We start from the raw sequence: 21,799 nt of genomic DNA, 5'->3' as shown, positions 1-21,799 counted from the left end.
AATGGTTTTGTGTCAAGGAATGCGCCCGCACTAGGAACAAAAGAGAATGAGCCCCAGATAATTTGTGGTCTCCAATCCAAGAGAAGCACTCCAAAAAAAGTCTAAGGAAGGAAAAGTTCTCTCTAGATCTTTGCCGTAGGTTTCTCTAGATCTTTGACACCGTCAGACGGTGCGTTTGGGAAGAGCTCAGCGGCAGAGCACGCTGAAGGTTCTAGGCTTAGTCCTCAACATCTGAGACCAGAAGGGCAGAGATGGATAGACCAATGGTCACATTTTCATACGTTGCTCCAATCAGAGCCCAAGCATGGGGGGAGATGAGTATACCTTATCTGGGCCCAAAGAGCTAGGGAGGGGCAGCCCATTACCATAACAACATAATATAATGGCCATTTCCACACATGTTGAATAAGGCACTTTCAATGCACTTTAGCAATCCTTTGGAAGTGGATTTTTTGTTCCACACATGGAAAAGCAGTTCCAAATGTTCACTAAAGAGTATTGAAAGTGGATTATCCAATGTGTGTGGAAGCAGCCAATAATAACATTCGATTTATATATTGCCCTTCAGGACAACTTAATGCCCACTCAGAGCGGTTTACGAAGTGTGTTATTTTTATCCTCACGACAATTCTCCTGTGAGGTGGGTGGGGCTGAGAGAGTTCTGAGAGAGCTGTGAATGGCCCAAGGATACCCAGCTGGCTTCATGTGGAGGAGTGGGAAATCAAACCTGGCTCTCCAGATTAGACTCCTGCCGCTCTTAACCACTACACCAAACTGGCTCTCATGATATGGTTCTTTCCATTTCAGAAAGAAAAACAGATTCTTCCCCTCCCTTATTTATGATATTCTATATATAGGATATACGGGAAGGAAAGTGGCGTGGCACAGCCTGATCTCATCAGATCTCAGAAGCTAAGCAGGATCGGAACTTGTCTCTCACTGTGTAATTCGCCTTGAGTCTCAGTGAGAAAGGCGGACTATAAATGACATAAATAAATATTTAGGTTAAAACTTGATGGCACTTCTTGAGTGGGGGGCTGCCCTTACACAAGTTTGTGCCAAGCCTGGAGAAATTATGCTCAGGTTCCTGGCTCCAATCTCACTCTGGTTTTTGCAAGTCCCAATCCAGTTTTTGAGTCGTCAGGGAAACCTAGAAACACAACTTTGAGGGAACGGTCGTGGACATTTCTAAGGGAAAAAGAAATACAAAAGATTATATTTTAGGCTAGCCTGAAATCTTTTCATGGTTGAGGCAAAAATCCAAATGTCACCTTTCCCCTGCTGCTAATGAACACAGGTCTCTGTCCATTTGGTTAAGTTTCATCGACGTCCATGGGACAGGACCTGCACAAATGCACGCCGTTTTCTATTGGGCTTGCACAGGAAAGCTTTCTGATGTACTGAGCTGTGTGATGTAACCACTACACTACCGTGTCTTTCATACACTTCTTGCGACACCTCTATTTTCATGCTGATCAGCCCACCCACCCCTCATTGCCACACAAAGCCGAAGGGCCTTCTCCGGCCCCCTTTTTCTGTGTTCCTGCGTTCTTTAATAGACTTGGCTTCTAAAGTGTGTGTGTGTGCTTGCGTGCTCATAAACAAAGCACAATAGTTTCCTTCGCAATTGAATCTGGTTGTACTTATCAAACTTCTGCAACTCAAACACATTCAACATTATGTTTGCTATCTAGATCGGCTGTTATAGGAGAGGAGGAGAGCATATAAAATACCCAAACATGCATGAAGCTGGTACAGACTGAGCCGTGCTCTGGACTGGCTGCAACACTCCAGGGACTTGAGCAGAGGTCTTTCGTATCACCCACTACCTGGTTTTTTTAAACTAGAGACACCAGCCATTGAACCTGGGACTTTCTACATGCCAGCAGAGGCTGTATCACAGAGCCACCCAGAAGGGTGCTAGAACTATGTGTTTTCATGTTAGTACTATAGGGAAGGTACTATAACGTGAAGATGCATCCCCCTTTCTTGAGATTCAGCTGCTGGAGACCAGGGGGCGAGGGCAGAAGCCCAAAGAATGGTGATGCTAGCTACTGCTCTTTGAAAGGCATCAACGACACTGCCTAGGGTTTCCAGCTCCAAGTTGGGAAATTCCTGGAGATCTGGGTGGTGAAACCTGGAGAAACCTGGAAAAAGTGGGGTTTGGGAAGGGAAAGGACCTTGGCACGGCATAATTCCATAGAGTCCACCCCCCCTCCTAAAGTAGCCATTTTCTCCAGGTGAACTGATCTCTGTGGCCTGGAGACTACTTGTAATTCCGGGAGATCTCCAGCCACTGCCTGGAGGCTGGCAACCCTGACACTGCCCCAGAAGGCAAAATGAGGATAACCTGGGGACAGAGACTGGAAAATAGGGCCTGTCCTGGATAAGGTGGAACAGAGGGGGCACCATTTGCAAAGCAAAAGACTGCATTCAGTTTCTCGCCTCTTCAGCGCTCTTGCCACTAGGCCTTGGTATCAAGAGCTGTGCACAGCCCTCTGTTACCAATGTTGTGGATTGCTTCACATGTCGAAAGAAACCTGAGATGTTATCTCTGTTTTTGAGCCTCACCACTTGCTATTTTGGGGGCATGTAAAGAAGGTGGGGAAGAAGAAAGCCAGTTTGGTGTAGTGGTTAAGAGCGCGGGACCCTAATCTGGAGAGCCAGGTTTGATTCCCCACTCCTCCACTTGAAGCCAGCTGCATGACCTTGGGTCAGTCACAGCTTCTCGGAGCTCTCTCAGCCCCACCCACCTCACAGGGTGGTTGTTGTACTTTGTACTTTGTAATATACTTTGTAAACTGCTCTGAGTGGGCATTAAGTTGTCCTTAAGGGCAGTATATAAATTGAATGTTGTTGTTGTTGTTGTTGTTATGGTAGCAGTGTGAATTGTAGCCAGCTAGATTCTTTCACCTGCCTTTGGCACCACCTTTGAAGATTTATGTCCATGTGTCTATCCACTTCTCTGGCCAAGCTGTGAATTTCCTGCATTGTGCAGGGGGCTGGACTAGATGGCCCTTATGGACCCTTTCAGCTCTATGATTCTGTGATTCAATTTTTACCCCATCCTTCCTCCAAGGAGCTTGGTGGCTCACATGGCTCTCCCCTCCACCACCTTTGTGAGGTAGGCTGGGCTGAGAGCGAGTGACGGGCCCACAAATACCTAGTCAGGTTTATGGTCGAAAGAGGGATTTGAACTCAGTTCCCTATGACACCACACTGGGTTTTCTAGCAATAAGTTGCCTGCTGGCCTCCGGAGATGCACAGTGATATCCCTTCCCCCACAGAAGACAGTGCAAAAAGATAACTTGTGCTGAGGGACCCACCAGCCAAGAGATAAGAGACCAAAAGACGCATTACCTTACAACTGATCGTTTGCTTCCTACATTTGTTTTTGGTAGAAACCTAAGCCCCAAAGTCTCCCCATAGACTGGGATGCAAGCTAAGAAGTGGAGCTTCCAGTACCCCACACCAACCTATGTCACACTCATCCCCTTCCCAGGCCTTGATATAAGCTCCGAGACGCAGGACTCTTTCTCTCCCACTCTAGAGCTTTTGTGGATTCTCAAGGAGGTTGTTAATTTCATATAGTCCCCATAGGGAGAGGGTTCTGTCCCGCCCACCCTTCTCCCCTCTCCTTGCTCTTCATCCTCCCGGCCAGTCCTTTCTGGAGGAGGCGGAGACACTGCCTGGGTGCTTGCTGTGTCATATTTTTGGGCCGCTGGTCCCCTCCTCCTGTTTTTCTTCTTTGCACTTTCTCTGCCTGCCATCAACAGAGTCTGGGACCTTGTAGGAGAACTTGCTTGCGGCAGAGCGGGGAGAAGTGGCAAGTGGGGGGAACGTTCTCCAGTGTGAATCCAGCCCTGTCTCCTGGTCTTCGTGGAGCAAGACGGGTTCAAAAAAGTGGCCAAGGTTTGTGTCCGACGCCAAGTCAGTTTAATCCAATGCATGGCCAGGATCCAGCATGTGGAAGCTTAACCGTTGGTTTGTATTTGGGCTATGGCGTGAGGCCTATGGAAGGGTCTAGCTGTTCAAGAGAAACTGGAAAAGGTAGGTAGAATTATGAGATTGGACCATGGGCAGAGAGTGGGAAACCAAGAGAAGTTTGGAAAAAATTGAAGCGATGTCCTGTGTTCTGGCTGCTGGGGCTGGCTGTTGTTATTCATAGTGCACTCTGCATATGGCTAGAAGCACAAATTCATTTGGCATGATCTCACACTGAAAAAAGGGTATCAAGGCTAAGCCAGGTGATAGTGATTTCTAGCATTGGTAGATGTCTTGCGGCCGGGCAGAGTCAGACATGCTAGAACAGGTGAACGTTCTCCTTGCTTTCCACCTCTTCCAGCAGCGAAGAGCGTTGGAGCTGATAGAGAGTAAGCAGGTTCATAGGGGGGCTTGATCGTCAACGCTTGACCATTTCTGTGTTGTACGGAGAATGATTCCAAGAAAGATGTCTTTACAGAAACAGCGGGAAAGAATTAGCTAGAGTCCTTACCGGCTCTTTTTTAGGGCAGGTACCCACTGAATTTGGAGGGACTTCTTTCTTTGTAAACACATAGAGGATCTAGCAAAAATGCTCTAGGAGTGAGTTCTAATGCTTATGCTACAGCAAAAAAAGACAGCACCGAAGAGAAATCTTTGTACCAAGATTTGAAGGCAAGCGTTCACAATTCAGCGTTGTTGCTTTGCGACAGAAAATGAAGGGAACCACGTAAACAAACTAATGGTGGCGGTTGAATTGGGAGAAACTTTGGGTGGGCCGAGACAGTAGGAAGCAAAAAGGCTGGCAAAGTGTAGAGAAAAATAAATAAGAAACCCGCACTGAGAAACAAATGGAAAAGGGAGCGCATTGCCAGGAAACAGGGAGATTGTTACCGAGAAGCGGAGGCCATACTCCTGCGGACAACACGAGTCAGAATTTGGCAGAGAAGGGACAGAAGGTATAAGACACACATTTATTTATCTACTTATTTACTTCATTTATACCCTACCTTTCTCTCCAACGGGGACCCAAAGTGGCTTGCAGCATTCTCTCCAGTGAGGGGGTCCAAACCCGGGTCTCTCAGATCCTAGCCAAATACTCTATCCCCTACACCACGCTGACTTATGTAAAATGTACAGAAAGCCATAATATTGATAGGGGGGACCTACCTCACAGGGCTGCTGTGAGGATAAAACCGTGGAGGGAAGAACCATGCATGCAGTTCTGAATTCCTAGAAAGAAGAGTGGAGTATAACAACCACAACAGAGACTGATAGTGGGACAGCGATGAAAAAGTAAAACCGTTCACCCATATTCCCCGCAAAAAATCCTGGGCAATCTTATCAGCGGTCTAGCTCAATGCACTACCCAGTTCTTCAGCGTGAAGGTTTTCTTGTAAGTAATCTTCTCTGGCACTAGCTAGCTGCAAATGTTTATAATCCTGTCTAGCTGGCAGAATTTTTACGTTCATTGATAAGTTTGCCTAGGACTGCACCGGAGTAAAATTATCAAAGGAATTTGAATGCTATGGTTTAGCAAAATCAAAGGAGCTGTATGGTTTCTTAACGACTAAGGTGCTGCAAGACCTTTTCTTGTTTTGGCTACAACTGCCACATAGCTCAACGGTGCTTACTTCTATACATACGCTTGGGCTGTTAAGGCTTAAATGGGAAAATCCTCCAACTAGGAGAGATGAGTGGCTCAGTGAATAAGATAAGATAGCGGGGAGGTATGCATTCAAATCCCACCCCAAACTTCGCTCAGATCTCTCACCTGCAGAATGTGTTTAGCATCTACATTCTAAACACATTGCCTTGTAAGCAAGTCTTCCCAATTTCAATCCAATCTTTTCCCCTCGCAAGAAAGAATGCGTTGGATCGAATCCCAGGTGGTGACAAACTATCATCATGTTGTGTATCATAATAATGATAATATTCAGCACCTATATAGTGCTCTAGAGTGTTCAAAGCATCTCACATCTTTTAGCAATCCTTTACCTGCCCTAAAAATGTAGATATTATTATGCCCATATTGGAGGGGGGGCGGGGGAGAATGGCTTTGCTTAGATCATAGTCGAGGTGACCTTTGTACTGGGGGATCTCCCAGCTCACTTTTGTATTGACCACAGGGCACCAAATATGGAAATGTTGCTGCACGCAGAGCCGCATGCACATCATGCTCAGGGACGGAGAGGTCTATACATCCAACACACTAAAGTCAGGCACAACTGAAATGGGCAGGGAATACTCTTAGGTAATCAAGAGGAGTGGGGTTAAAAATGCATTAGAAAAGGGTACGACAAGAGCGGCAAAACATAGTACAGGAAAATGGGAAGATGAATAAACAGGAGCCCAGAGGCACCTTAACCCGATTTTATTGCAGCATAATCTTTCTCCAGGCCACAAAAGTTTAATGCTGGGAAAATCTTGTTAGTCTTGGAGGTGCCACGCAAGACTCCTGTTTACTTTTGCTGCAACCTTCTGCCTGAATGGTTATCTAGGAGTAAGTCCCATTGGACCTCATGGGATTTACCATGAGTAGACCGGCTCAGGATTGCACTGGCCCAGGTACCCTTCTGGAATTATTACCAAGCAAAGAAGAAAGAGACAGAAGGGAGCTGTTCTGAGAGAGCAACATGAATTGAAACTAGTAAGGCCCCTCCCCTCCCGTTTATTTCTTTTGGTTATCCTTTCCTTCACACTTTCTGTCCTGGAGGACCGTGCAGTTTCATCTCCTTTTAAATTCTGTCCTGAAGAAGATCTTCACAAGATGGCAAGGAAATGGAGCAGTCTGCACTCTGCAATCCCCACCCTTGCTATACAACAGGGTGGGCTCCTCAGTTTTACCTTTGGATCTGTTAGAGGGAGCAGACATCCAGGATTCTGTCCTGGTTCCTCCTCTAGTTCTTTTCTATCCCGCCCTCCCTTCGAGGTGCTCAAGGTGGCATTCCCTTCCTCATTTATCATCGCAGCAACCCAGTGAGGTGCGTTATGCTGCAAGTGAGAGCCAAGCTACAAGTGATGAATGACACTTGAACGGCAAGTGAACAGACTCACGTGTATTCCTCCCTGTTCACTTGCGCTCCACTTGCGCTGAGCGCAAGTGAACAGGGAGGAATACACGTGAGTCTGTTCACTTGCCGTTCAAGCGTCATTCATCACTTGTAGCTTGGCCCTGAGTGCATGCCCCTAGGTCACTCAGCCAGTGCATGGCAGAGTGAGGATTTGAACCTGGCTCTCACAGATTCTGGTCTGACACTTGAACCATTGCCCCAAACTAGCTTAGAGAGAAGAGGGCTACAAGAACAAAGCCAGGATTCCCAACTCTTCCTCTTTCCAGTCACCGGTTTACCTTCTGCCAAGGCACTCGGATGCCTGTGTTGTTTGAAAGGCTCCGTGTTCTTCTTGAATTTCTGGGGTGTGTGTGGGGGAAGCAGTGGGTTGAAATGCAAGCTGGTCTCTCTGAAGTAAGGCGCATCTGTTCTGTTGCATGGCAGATTAAAATTGTTGCCCAAGATCCAATAGCCCGGGTGCCCAGATAAATACTATCTGTGGGGTGTTTGTTATCTGAAGCCAGAACTGGAGATAAGATTCTATAATCTCTGGGGGCCACATGCCCATCCCCTCCTCCCTCCCTCCAGCAAGTCAGTAAGAGTGCAAGGTGGGATTGCTTAGTTGGTAGAACTGTAATGTAGGTTGAAATGAAAATATTCAAAAGGAAATTTAATTCCTGTTGATAAGGACCAGTGTAGCCCACAGATAAGGTGATATTACTGATGTTTGTGGTGGAAAACTTTGAGCCAACGTTGCTTCGATATAGGGGGTGTATATTGTCAAGGGCAGGCAAGCTTGAGGCAAGGCTGTATGTCTGCATCACCTCCAATATCTCACTGTTGAAAACAGGGACCTGCTTGTGTTTTCTATACAAGTTGCCAACTCTGGCCTGGGAAATTCCTGGACATTTGGGGGCAGTGCCAGTGGAGGGAGGGGTCTTGGGAGGAATTTCACTTAGAATCTATGGTATACCATAGAGTTTGCCCTCTGAAGCTGCCATTTCCTCTAGGGAAACTGATCTTTGAAGTTTGCAGATCATTTTCTATTCTACCTACAGTGTCAAAGGACTAGTAGGATAGAATTGCTTGCAGGCCAGGAGAAAAATGCCCTGTCCTTTAAAAGAGGCTTAATGTGCACAAATAGACAACTGAAGTTTTTCATGGCATGGAAGTAAACAACACTGCCTAGTAAATGACATCCCATCAAACCTCAGTAAAATGACAGGGCAGTTTTCTCCAGGCAGTTGGCTACCCAAGCTAGCCAGTCCTCTATGGCGTTGACAGCCAAGATAGCATTGGTTCTTTTAGTTATGCTAGGAAAACTTCGTTGTTCTGCTGGTAGCAGTAAGAAATGAGGATTGACCGACCTTAATGCATAACAAAATGGCTTTGGAACTAGGGTTGCCAGCTCCAAGTTGGGAAATTCCTGGAGATCTAGGGGGTGAGACCTGGAGATACCAGGAGAAAGTGGGGTTTGGGGAGGGAAAAGACCTTGGCATGGCATAATTCCATAGAGTCCACCCCCCAAAGTAGCCATTTTCTCCACGTGAACTGATCTCTGTGGCCTGGAGACCAGGGCCGTTTCCAGATGGCTTACCTGGCTCTGGAACGTTGCGCCATCTTGCAGGGAAAATGCGAAATATCGCGTTTTCTCATGCGAGTTTTGCGCGACGTCATGTGATGTCACGCAAAACTCGCGCGAGAAAACGCGATATTTCGCGTTTCCCCTGTAAGATGGCGCAACGTTCCGGAGCCAGGTAAGCCATCTGGAAACGGCCCAGTTGTAATTCCGGGAGATCTCCAGCCACTACCTGGAGGCTGGCAATCCTATTTGGAACACAGTCAACATCAACACAACCCCCCTCAGCAACTCCCAACAACTTATACAAACACTACATTTGGAATTAGTTTGAGACTTATACAACCACTGCGTTTAAAATTACACTGAAGTAATAGAAAAATACATTCAAAATTTGCCGTAACGAAACGTAATTGAGGCTCCCTTTTCCCCTCCTTGGTTACTTATACGCACTATAATATCAACTTTTTTTGATTAGTCATTTCCCTATGTTTTATCTTCTTATCTTTATACTAAGTTACCTTAATTGATGTTGATTTCTGCCTAAGTAGTCAAGGAAATCTTTCCGTTTCCCCCCAAATTCGGCTATCAGTCTGTTATGTAGATAAGCACTTAGTTTTGCCATTGATACGTATTCATAAATGTTTTGAATCCACTCTGAAATATCAGCGCATAGATCTGTTTTCCATTTTGCTGCGTATAATACTCTTGCTACTGTCACTATGGCTGTTTTCACACTGCTTACCGGCCACAGAACATCACGCCAAGCTCCTGGAATGACAGCGTCTTCCTGGCGTGATTTCACGCCAGAACGGCCATTCTTGCGCACAATTGCGTCAGGAAGACACTGTTGTTCCTCGGCGCAATGTTCCATGGCCGGTAAGCAGTGCGAAAACGGCCCATGTAATGGAAAAGGTCTCCCTGTTCTTTTCTAACATTAGTTGGTAGGATGTTTAAGAGCATGTTTTTGGGATTTAACTCAAATCTAAGTTTGAGAATCTTAGGATATAATTCCACGCACTGACCAGCCCTGCATGGCATAATAGCGCTTATATAGGTGGCTGTATCGTGCACCTTTAAACATGCTCTGTGGATAGGGTTGCCAATTCTGGTTTGGGAAAGTCCTCTCAATTTGGAGTAAGATTCTGGGAAGAGTAAGGTTTGAGGAGAGAAAGGACCGTCAGTGGGGTACAATGCCATAGAGTCCAGCCTCCAAAGCAGCCATTTTCTCCAGGGGAACTGATCTCTGTGGCCTGGAGATCCAGTGTAATTCTGGGCGATCTCCATGCTCCATCAGGAGGTTTGCAAATCTACCTGGGGCCTGTACTCCCAAATTACTCCCAAATCTCTAGGAATTTTCCATCCCAGAGTTGGCAACCCTGGGTGTCATTGCAGACACAGGCACGGTGTTGGAGAATGGAGATCACTGTAGTAGGACAATGAAACAAGACAGAAGTCTTTGCATACTCTAGAGTGACTAGGTAAAAAGGAGAAAAAATGACACTGTCAAATTTTTAAAAGCCCACCGCTCAAGATCCTTTTTAACTACAGATCTAAACTCCTTTTTAGATTAAGAGCCCTTCCAGATTAAATGGAAGAGGTTAGTTGATCAGAGACTGGAACAATTAGGCTTTACTCCAATCTTACTGCTTTCTGTAGGAAGTGAGAAAACTGCATTCCAAAGGGTCAAAAAGCAGTTATTGCGGTTAGATTTCGGAAGCACAAATCAGCGAGCAAGAAGGGGCTGTTCTAGGGTTGCCAGGCCCCCTCAACCTCCTGTCGGGGGATAGGGGCCTGGCACTTACCTTGGGGGAGAGGGGGGGTCATCACCCCACAAGCATGATGACATCACTTTGGGAGTGACATCATCGCACGGCCCCTGGGAGCACACCCAGGTTCTGCAGGGGCTCAAAATGGGCCTGATCCATGCTGAAACAGGCCCATTTCGAGGTGCTGCACCTGTGCTCTGCAGCGCCCCAAAACGGGCCCATTTTGCCATGGATCGGGCCAGTTTTGAGGCGCTGTGGAGTGCAGGAGCGCCCCAAAACAGGCCCATTTGGCCCAAAACAAGCCCAATTTCGCCCAAAATGGGTCTGTTTTGAGGTGCTGCGGAGGAGCACTCCCACGCTCCGCAGTGGCCCCGATCCAGGCCAAAACAGGCCCGATCCTGGAGGCTGCTGCACACGGGAGCACACAGCACCGCAGGGGAGCATGCACAGAAGGTGTGCGCCCCCCCCCCCCCGCTGGTTAGGTAAGTGGGGACAGGGTACGGGGGGCGGGAGATCCCCCACTCCCACCGGGCGTCTGGCATCCCTAGTCTGTTCCCTTGCCTATAATGAACTCGAACCTCCAGATACTTTACCAGCATACTTAAAGTCCATGACCATGACGGTACCTCAATACCAAGATATTTTCTTGGCTGCTAGATTGAGTGCTGTACTAAATCCAGAAATGAAAGGTTGCTTTTTGAAAATTCCCTTTTCAGAATAACCCCTCCTGCCCTCCTTCTCATGAACGTTAATGAGAGTGTGTGACTATCACAACTCGCCCCAAACTCCAGGTGGTGGCTGGAGATCTCCTGGAATTACAACCCGAGGCACGCTGGTTGTGGGGCTAGGAAAATTAGCCCTTCTCCAGCACTAATGTTGTGAATTGCTATCGATAATAAGACCAGAATGCTGCATTATTATTTTGCAGCAAAAGATATGGTCCTGGGATGTGTGAATGAGACCCGGGTGGGGGAAGGTTGATGACACCCAACTTTAACTGTTGATGGATGGCCGGCTGGACTACTCCACCCCGGATCATCTGGCTAGGGCTTTGGAGACCATGACTGGGTGGTTGAAACTGTGTTTATTGATCTGCTCTGAGCCTGTTTGCAGGGTGAGCAGAATGAATGAATGAATGAATGAATGAATGAATGAATGTGGAGCCCCTAAACTGCAAGCTGGGTGCTTCAATAAAAATTATGACTTGAGACAGATTATTCTCTTTCTTGCTTTTCCACTGAATCCCCCACTATCTTTACTTCTGTTTTGTCTGAAACTGAGCCTGAAGTTATCCATCATTGTCCAATCTGCTACAGAGATTAGGCAGATTTTCAGGGTCAACAATTGTCTTACCTGGAGAAGACCAAAAGGAAAAGCAGAGTGGGGTGCCATCTGCATGTTGTTGACATCACAGCCCATAACTCTGGATGACTTCTTTCTGTGGCTTCATGCAGATGCTTAAAAACATGGAAAGGCAAAACTGATCCTCGAGGAATCCTATTGGGTATTTCCCATGAGGAGGAGGAAGTGTTTCACAAATCCACTTTCTGGAACCTGGCTCTCAATAAGGACCAAAGCAATGCGCCGATCCACAATTCTACAATGCATTCCAGAATTATACCATAGTTTATAGTTACTGAAGGCTCCTGAGAGATCTTCGAGAACCAACAGGGTCCAACTTCCAGTGTCCCCCTGTCAATGCAGTTGATCCAACAGAGCAATCAAAGGCATCTCCATCCAAAACCCAGACTCAAAGGGATTTAAACGCTCAGTTTTATCCAAAAGCACATGGAAGTGCCTAGCGATCAGGCCTCTCAATATGGCAGGTTTGACACAGGTCATTGTGACTCCATAACAGTGTCTAAAGCTGTGGCCATTTCTTCCAAACTGATCGAGAGGCAACCCTTTAATAGGGATGGCTTTTCCATTCTGTATTTGTCATTTTAATTATTTAAAATAAAAATGTATTTATTCAAGCAAAGCAAAAAGAAAAGAACAACAACAAATATATACTATTGTCATCTATACGCAATATGTTCAAAATGCTGATAAGATTATAAAGTTCTCAATCCAATTAATTACAGGAAGTAGACTTTTGCCTTTCTGATGCTATAGTATAATTCTTTTAGTTACTGTAATGGCCCAGAGGGTACATTTCTATTGACCATTGGTTAGGCTTCAGGATTCACCAAATCGTTTAAAAGTTCAAAAATAAATGAGTCTTTTAATGCAAAATTAATATTTTAAGCTTGGTTGTTAAACTATGCGTTGTGGAGGATACCAGTTTTCCTGCCCTGAAAGGGCCTTTGGTCTTAAATAGAGATGGGATTTCCTGTCCAATCAAGGTATGGTGATTTACAGAGAGATTTTAAGAACGAGAGTACATAACATTGCACAGAGGAATCACGAACGTTCCCATGTTCTTTTTGGCTGAGTTTTAAACAGCGAAGAAGTTAGAGTATTATCTGTCTTTAAAGAGAAACCTGCATTCCCGTTTCTTCTTCCAGGTCAAGCGAGAAAATGTTGGGTTTGTCAGACAGAAGTCACTTTTTGTGAGAAGGCACTATCTCAGGGTTTATGGATGGATGGATTTGTGAAAACGATTAGGTGGTATAACAATATTGTTAGGGTACCCCATATTTATCTTTTTTATTCCAAATAATCGCCTGAAACAGTTGGTTTGAGTTCTGCATATCCTGGATTAAGGAACATCCAAAAGGAAATATAAAGCAAGGTTGTTTTTATTGGGAGGGGGCAGATAAACTGGCTTTGTGATTTAAATAGTTATGCATATATCACCGTGGATTTGTTTTAGAACACCATTCAGGTTTTTCTCCTCTGGAGACTTATGGATTTCCTCTCGGGAGCTCTGTGTGTGTTTTGAGATGCGTGCGTACTTCTTTCAGTATTTCATGGATGGAAACAGACATTTTGTGCCTCCTGTACATAGAATCATAGAGTTGGAAGGGGCCATACACACTATCTAGTCCAACCCCCTGCCCAGTGCAGGATCAGCCTAAAGCTTCTCTGACAAGTATTCATCCAGCCTCTTCTTGAAAACTGCCAGTGAGGGGGAGCTCACCACCTCCCTAGGCAGCTGATTCCACTTTTGAACTACTCTGACTGTGAAAAAGATTTTCCTAATATTCAGCCGGTACCTTTGTGCATGTAATTTAAGCCCATTGCTTCGGGTCCTACCCTCTGCTGCCAACTGGAACAGCTCCTTGCCCTCCTCCAAATGACAGCCTTTCAAATACTTAAAGAGAGCAATCATGTCCCCGCTCAATCTCCTCTTCTCCAAACTAACCATTCCCAAGGCCCTCAGCCTTTCCTTGTAGGGCTCAGACTCCAGACCCCTGATCATCCTCATCGCTCTCCTCTGCGCTCTCTTGATTTTGTCCAAATCCTTTTTGAAGTGAGGCCTCCAGAACTGCACACAGGACTCCAGGGGTGGCCTGACTAAGGCAGTATAGAGAGGGGCTATGACCTCCTGCGATTTCGACGTTATGGCTCCTTTGATACAACCCAGGATTGAATTGGCCTTTTTTGCCACTGCGTCACACTGACTGCTCATATTTAGTTTATAGTCCACATGGTATTAATGGACCTTATCCTGGCTTCTGTGGCACAGTGTGCTAGTCAACAGTTTCTACAGCTGTGTAACAGAATGCTTTAATCTGACAAGGGGTCTGATTGTACTTATTATAGAATGGCTGCAATTTGAACACATTCAGCAACATTTATTATCTTGATAGGCGGTTATTGTGGGTGATTGGCAGGAAGGAAAGCAGTTTATGTGTACATGTTTACATGCATGTTCAGGACAGTCTCAGACACACATACACAGATATTTGACTTTGAGAGATAGGCAGGAAAGAGGGCTTAAAACCTGGGAAAGAAAAACAAAACTTGCCCTCCTGCAGATAGGAAACCACTATTTAGGAGAAACATCCCTTACGCGTCCCCAAATAAAAAATAAGGATAAGCCAGAGAGAATGTTTTACCATGGGATAAGTACGCCCAAATAAGGACTATCTATTCCTAATGCACTTTTGCTCTTATTGGGATGCAATATATATATGATAGCTTTATGAAGGGATCTCCATGACGCCAATTCACACATTAAGGAGTACACAGGTTAGCTCAGGATATAATATGCACACTCTGCCTACCTCCTGATAATAATTGAGTATTCTGTACCAACTGGAGTCTCTGAGATAACTTCAAGGGCAGACCCAAGTGGAATGCATTACAGTAGTCTAGTCTCACTGTTAACACAGCTTGGATCCAGGGGGCCAAATCAGCCTAGTCAAGGTAGGGGGCCATCTTCTGGGCTAAATGAAGTTGGAAAAAAGTGTGGGGTTTTTTTGCAGTTGTATTAACATGCTTCTCTGTGTAATAGTCAGATGTGAGTTGCGGCTTTTCAGTTCTTGCTTGTGGTGTCTGATTGGGTCTGGACCAGAACATATGTGAACAAGGGGATTCAGCCTTCCTCCTTGCACCCTTTCCCCAAGGAGACACTATTTGCCCCATTTGGGAAACTAACGCTTATCCCAGGGGATACATAAATTTCCCCAGCAGCCCAAACTGTCCCCCCACCCCGAGACTGTTTCAGCCAAGAAAATGGCATGGTGTGGTGGCGGGGGGGAGTCTGATGCCCCTTCTCCCGGTCCAAATTAGGCAACAAGTGTGTGTAAACTAAAGAGAATCTACACTTTATGTCTTAGAGCCAAGCTACAAGTGAGGAATTACACTTGCCTGGCAAGTGAACAGACTCACGTGTATTCCTCCCTGTTCACTTGCCATTCACTTGCTCTCCAAGTGGAGCGCAAGCGAATGGCAAGTGAACAGGGAGGAATACACGTGTCTGTTCACTTGCCAGGCAAGTGTAATTCCTGACTTGTAGCTTGGCTCTGATTGTTACATGGCAGGGGGAGCCTCCAACCCCTGTCTGTATATTCTGCAATGTGTGGCTTGCTCAGAAAAGTTACACTGGAATCTGCCAGTGCTTGGGAGGACGGGGTGGTTGGTGTCTAGCTATTTGATAGTACAGTTTTGTGCACTGCTTGCGTGCGGGTTTTTTTGCTTATTTCAGGGTGGTGGTTTTTAATCATGCAAATACACAAACCCTTGCTCAAACCTGCCACAAAGCTGCTACGTAACCCTGGATCAGTCGCACGCTCTTAGCCCTAATCTAATTCACAGGGTTGTTGAGTGAGTAACACTGGAAGAAAATGGAAAATGAGGTGTGCTGGCTTGAGTTTATTAGAGGAAGTTCAGAATCCAAAAGCAGTAGCAAATTAAAGAAATGCTTCCTTTGGAAACTCACAAGCAGCAGTTCTTTGGCTGGCCTGGAGATATTTTCAGAGTTTCATGCTTGCCTTCTACTGCTTTTCAGAAAGCGTTTGGAAATGTTGCTATTTAGACACACATTTGATGCCTGAAAGCCAGTCTAGAAGATACACTTCAAAACCTGGTCTCTCTCTCTCTCTCTCTCTCTCTCTCTCTCTCTCTCTCTCTCTCTCTCTCTCTCTCTCTCTCTCTGTGTGTGTATCAGGACAGGATTGAGGAAGAGCTGCTTGGAGAAGAGATATTTAACCCCCCCCCCCACCAACCCAGGCTGTTTTCCTGATCATGTTGTCCCATGATCTGGGTCCAGCATACTAGGCTGATTTGGCCCCCCTGGATCCAAGCTGCGCTAACAGTGAGACTGGACTACTGTAATGTATTCCACTTGGGTCTGCCCTTGAAGTCATCTCAGAGACTCCAGTTGCTACAGAATGCTCAGGAGCTAGGCAGAGCATGCATATTATACCCATTCTTCAGTCAGTCCTTTGGTTGCCCATCAGTTATCAGCTTCATTTCAAGGTACTGGCTATCACGTACAAAGACCTTCACGGCCATGGATCCTTCTGCAGGACCATCTCTGCTGCTGTGCAGGGACTTTACTCAGCTGTGCAGGGACTTCTGAGAATGCCGCTTATGGGTGCCCAGCTGGAAGTTGGCAACCTTAGTGCTACCTTGTGACTGGGCAAGATCAACCACTCTTTGTTGCGGCCCCCAACTTGTGGAATGGCCTTCTTGAGGTGGTCAAGAAGGCTCCCACCCTTCTCTCATTCCGCAAGCAACGTAAAACAGAATTGTTCAGGAGGGCTTGCCTGATCTTTTCAGATCTCAGAAGCTAAATAGATTCTGTGCTGGTTAGCACTTGGATGGAAGACCACCAAGAAAGTCCAGGGTCACTCTTCAGAGGCAGGAAATGAATTTCAGATTTCTATAATCATGGTACTATTGGATTGCTTATTAGTTGTCTCATTCTATTGATTGCATCGATTTGCTCTTTGTAATCTGCCTTGAGTCTCAGTGAGAAAGGCGGACTATAAATAAAGTAAATAAATAAAAACGCAGCCCAAAAAGGTACGTGTACATTTTCCCCTGTGGGGCAAACAGCAACTCCAAGGGGGACTATCAGTGTAATCTCAAGCAGAGTTACTCTAGTTTAAGCTCATTGATTTCAATGGGATTAGGCTGGAGTAACTCCATTTAGGATTGTTCTGTATGTGACCATTAGCAGCTCCTCTGGCATTTTTGAAAGGCTAAAAGAAGCTGCAGAATAATTTAATTCAAAGTGGGGTAGAGACACTGGAGGTATTTTAAAAAAGTGTAAAGTAAAGGGCGTTCTGAGTGATCCAGTAGCACATATTTTACCTGCAGTAAGTCCCAAATTCAGTTCCCACCATCTCTAGTAGAAGGTTCTCAGGTATCAGGGGTTGGGAAAACATGTGTAGTGGTTAGAGCACCGGACTAGGCGCTGAGGACTCAGATCTGATTCCTTGCTCTGCCACGGGAGCTCGTTGGGTGACTTTGGGCCAGGCAGACATCCTCAGCCTAACTTACCTCGCAGGGTTGTTGTGAGGGTAAAATGAAGGAAAGGAGAAAGTTATAAGCTGCTTTAGGTTCTCATTGGAGAGAAAAGCGGAATACAAATGAAGTAAATAAATACATAAACCATCTTCCTCTGATGCTGGAGAGTCGAATCTCCTAGGCTCACCAAGCCCAACCATTATGGGCCGATTCCAGAAAACCGCTACTGTTTGTTGCTCATCTCTGTTTTTAGCTAGCCTTAAGGTTGCCAGCCTCCAGGTGGTGACTGGAGATTTCCTGGAATTACAACAGCTTTCTAGGCCACAAAGATCAGGTCCCTGGAGAACTGCTTTGGAGGGCTGCTTTGGAGGGTAGACATTATGGCATTATAAGTTGCTGAAGTCCCTCCCCTCCCCAAACCCCACCCTATCCAGGCTCTACCTCCCAAATCTCCAGGAATTTCCTAGCAACCCATCACAATTGTTTATTGTATTAATTGTAATTTTTATGACTTGGATTCAAAAAACCTTTGTATGCCATCCCAAGAACCCACAGGGCTCGCCAAACGGGACACTGCCACCAAAGTGTAATACGCGTGATTCTCTGACTCCACCGTTCCCCTCCCACCTTGGAGAAATGAATCAAGGAGGTCCTTTTAAAAAGCCCCCCCACGGTGAAAAGGGGAGGAAGTGATTCAGAAGACAACAGGGCCCCTGGTCCCACGTTTGAAGGAAGCTGGCATCTGTTCAAGGGTGATTTCAAAAGCTTCCTTTAGGAGCCCAGGCCAGAGCATGCTGCAGAGATGGGGCGATAAGGCTTGGCAGCAGATCCAACTGCCATTGTGTGTGTGTGTGTGTAGCTTATTAGGCCTCGGAGGACAACAAAGGGCAAGCATGCACACAGTTCTCTGCAAGAAGCACTAAGAGAATATGGTAGGCAGGGAGTCAGACCCTGGCTGGACAGTGGAGAAGGCAGGGGAGCAGTTTGACTAGGTTCTGTTGCGCATCAGTTCTTGAAGAAAAGAACATGACAAACTTTTCAAGTCTATGGTGACAGCTACGAGAGTACTATATGCAGCAGGGTTGCCAGCCTCCAGGTGGAGGCTGGAGATCTCCCGGAATTACATCTGATCTCCAGGCCACAGAGATCAGTTCCCCTGGAGAAAACGGTTGCTTTGGAGGGTGGACTCTATGGTATTATACCATTCGGAGGCCCCTCCCCTCCCCAAACCCTCCCCTCTCCAGGCCACCCCCCCAAAATCTCCAGGAATCTCCCAACCTGGACCTGGCAACCCTAGAAGCAAAATGGAAGACAGAATCTTGCCCAGATTTGTCTGAGTGGATGAATAAAATGTACGAATAGGCATCGATGACTAAATTAACTTCGTATGTGCATAAGAGACCAATATTGGAATTCCAGAAAAAAAAGAAAGATTTCTTTGACTACGTAGCTCGAAGTTAAGAACAATTAAGAGCAGTTAATATGGAAATAGATTCATTACAAAATACAGATCTCAAAAATGTTGAGTATAAAATATGAAATAGATGATTGATTAAAGATGACTGATATGAAATTTTAGGTATAAGTAATTAAAGAGAGGGAGAGGAGAAACATTCCATAAGTTAGCTGTGTTAACACATATTCTAAATATTCTTTTCTGCTGTAGTTTAAATTTAGTATTCGGCATTTTGTATAGGGTTCTATGCACTTTCTATTGCTATTTGTATTTTTCCTTTCAAATAAAATTCTAAAAATGTTTTAAAAATGCAGATGAAAGTTGTTGCTCTCAAGGTGGAGGAAGACCCCAAAATGTCTACTTCAGAGAGAACAAAATCCTAAACAGAATTACTCCATTCTAAGCCCAATGCACTGTTTGTGATGATGCTCACAATACGACGTCACTTCCTGTACACCGGCTGGAAGTGATGTCACCACATCACCAGGTGAAGCTCTGTTATCTGGGCAAAAACTATAGAGTTTTGGTTCAAATGCCAGAGTGGTTCTGGTATGGTGGCAGCATGATGATGTCACTACTAGAAGTGAGTGACATCATTATGGTGCCGGAGCCTGCACATGCTCATGAGCATGGGAAGATAAGTTTCTTCTCACCACCTGCCATCTCCACACACATACACCTCCGCTGGTTGCCAGGGGCAACGTGGCAACCCTGCTATTAGCCCCAGGATAGACAAAGTTACAAAGGGGCTTACAAAGGGGACAATTTTGGGAAGGTTCTCCATCGCTGCTGTGGCCGCCGATACAGCACAGCATGAGGCTTCCATGTGGCAGGTTTCCCTGCCCCAGCCCCCCAGCAGTGACCATCCCCCCCTCCCATCCCCCCTCTCCCACTGCATGCACCACCTGGGCTTTTTCAGATTTTTGAAAATTTTGTTTCAATAATGATAGTAGTAGCTAAGATGACTATAGTTCAAAAGTGGAAATCTGACCATATGCACACTATCAAATAATGGATATCAAAAGTCTGGGATCTTTTAATCTTTGACAAAATAACCAAGCAAATAGCTTCTTCTGAGAACCCCGACTATGAATCATTCTTTAGGGAGAGATATTACAGAGCACCCTACTGAGGATTAAACTGTGCCTAAGAAATATGTAGATATTTGTCTTTATTGATCGTTAATGACCTGTAAATACGCTCCTTGTTAGATTTATATGTCTAGTTTAGAACATCTGGACTCTGGTTACTGTTATGTTATTGTTATTGATATGTTATTGTTATTTTGAAAATTCAGAAATAAAAAAGTTATTTAAAAACTTGGCAACTGTAACAATATAGTAAACTATGTACCAGCTTTCATTTTTAAAACTAGGGCTGTTTCCACATGGCTTACCTTCCCTCGGAATGACCTGGAACATCACACAAAAAACACAGAAGATTGCGTTTTCTTGTGCAAGATTTGTGCGATGTCACGCAACGCCACGCAAATCTTGCACGAGAAAATGCGATCTTCCACTTTTTTGCGCGATGTTCCAGGTCGTTCCAAGGGAAGGTAAGCTGTGTGGAAATGGCCTAGGTCTCTGCAATTAAAGGGGGCTTGGGGGCATGACTGGAGCGCACGATTGGCATCCCTGGCATGATATTTCTGTTTCTGGCATGACCCAGAAGTGATGTTATCATGTCAGGTGATGCTCTAGCATTCACCCAAAACTTTTAGTCAAACCATACAGTTTTTGGAGAATGCCGGTGCAATGATGTCACTTCTGGGTTGCGCTGGGAGTGTGACATCATTGTGTTGGGGGCACCAAACACCCCTCCAGCAAAACTGAAGTTTCTTGCCTCCCCATCTACTGTCAGTTGTCAGGCTGTGACTGACAATATGATATCCAATTGCTGATTAAAAAACAAAAAAGCAACCCCTCTCCCCAGTGGTGGAGGGATAAGGTTTCCGGTACTGACTTGTCAAATGCCAAGAGATTTTGAGGGTGATGCCTGGGGAGGGTGGAATTTGGAGAGGACGTGACATCTGTTCCAGGTGAAGATCTAGGAAATTACCTGAATCTCTGTGGTAAAAACCATGGACACGTGAAGAAATTCTTAGAACATCACTATGGAGAACATGTTCAGAACATCTCCCACTCCTCTATTTCTTGAGCGCAGGAGATTGGAGCTGAGAGTGGGGCTTTTCCCACAATGGGTGAGCAAATGGCAAACTTATGGGGAGAAGAAATACCCTCTTCAATGACAACGGAAGGGGAAATTACTGTCAAAGTTACCAGGAAAACCCAAACTTACCCATCCACTTGGCAGCCATCCAGGCTTTGATGGAATCTTTCTTGAAACTTCACGACTCAGCAGGTTTTGGAAAGATTGGAGAAAATCCAGGAAAACCACAGGAGGAGCACAAATGCACCACAATGCTTTAGGGAAGTAGGGGGAAAAACCCGCTTGTCAACAGCATTGAACCCCAGGCAAATAACTCAATGTCCTAACTTTTCTTCTAAGGACCTCAGGGCACTCTTCATGGAAGTTTCCTCACTTTATTCTAACAGCATTAAAGTTGGTAGGTTAGCTTGAGAATTCGACATTTAGCAAGTTCTCTGGCTTATCTGTGATACAAACTCATATATTTATGATCCACTGGTATCCTAACCTGGTTCTAGCTTAGCCTTTCCCAGTGTGCTTGTTTACTATCTACAGGGGTGGTCGTATAGAAGAGCAACACTCGAAGTGGGAGAAAAGAGGACGTAAGGTGATTCAGTTGGCTGTTTCTAACAAAGTGAAGGGTTTTACAGTCAATGAACGAATTTGTAGTGGTTTCAGGTCCTCCTAAAAAGCAGTGGAACCGAAGCCCCATTCTACCACACTGGAACATTGCATAGGAGCTGTCAGTCCCTGGTAGTTAGGTCCCCAAGTTCTCCACAGTTAACATACAGGTGTTTCAGTTGAAGTAACTTTATTAGAGATCCATTCAGTACAAGGTGCATAGACAGTGGAATTGGCAGAAGTGATGTATGTGGGACTAGCAATGTTAGTTATAGGGAATCTTCCTGCCTTGGGAAAGAGGACCATTAATGGGGGGGGGGGGGGCGGG

General features: G+C 45.6%; 1 protein-coding gene across 1 annotated transcript in view; it reads left to right on the top strand.

Moving 5' to 3' along the window:
* Positions 1-3,742: 3,742 nt before the first annotated feature.
* GATA1 (GATA binding protein 1) overlaps positions 3,743-21,799 on the top strand; it is a 41,442-nt gene continuing 23,385 nt past the window's right edge. The window contains exon 1 of the mRNA XM_055003645.1: positions 3,743-3,912. The gene's annotated coding sequence lies outside the window, so the exon portion shown is untranslated. The remainder of the gene's footprint in view (positions 3,913-21,799) is intronic.

This window comes from Eublepharis macularius, chromosome 19 (genome assembly GCF_028583425.1).
Source record: "Eublepharis macularius isolate TG4126 chromosome 19, MPM_Emac_v1.0, whole genome shotgun sequence".
NCBI lineage: Eukaryota > Metazoa > Chordata > Lepidosauria > Squamata > Eublepharidae > Eublepharis > Eublepharis macularius.
The sequence above is the reverse complement of the archived record's forward strand: the minus strand, read 5'-3'. Positions and strand labels throughout refer to the sequence as shown.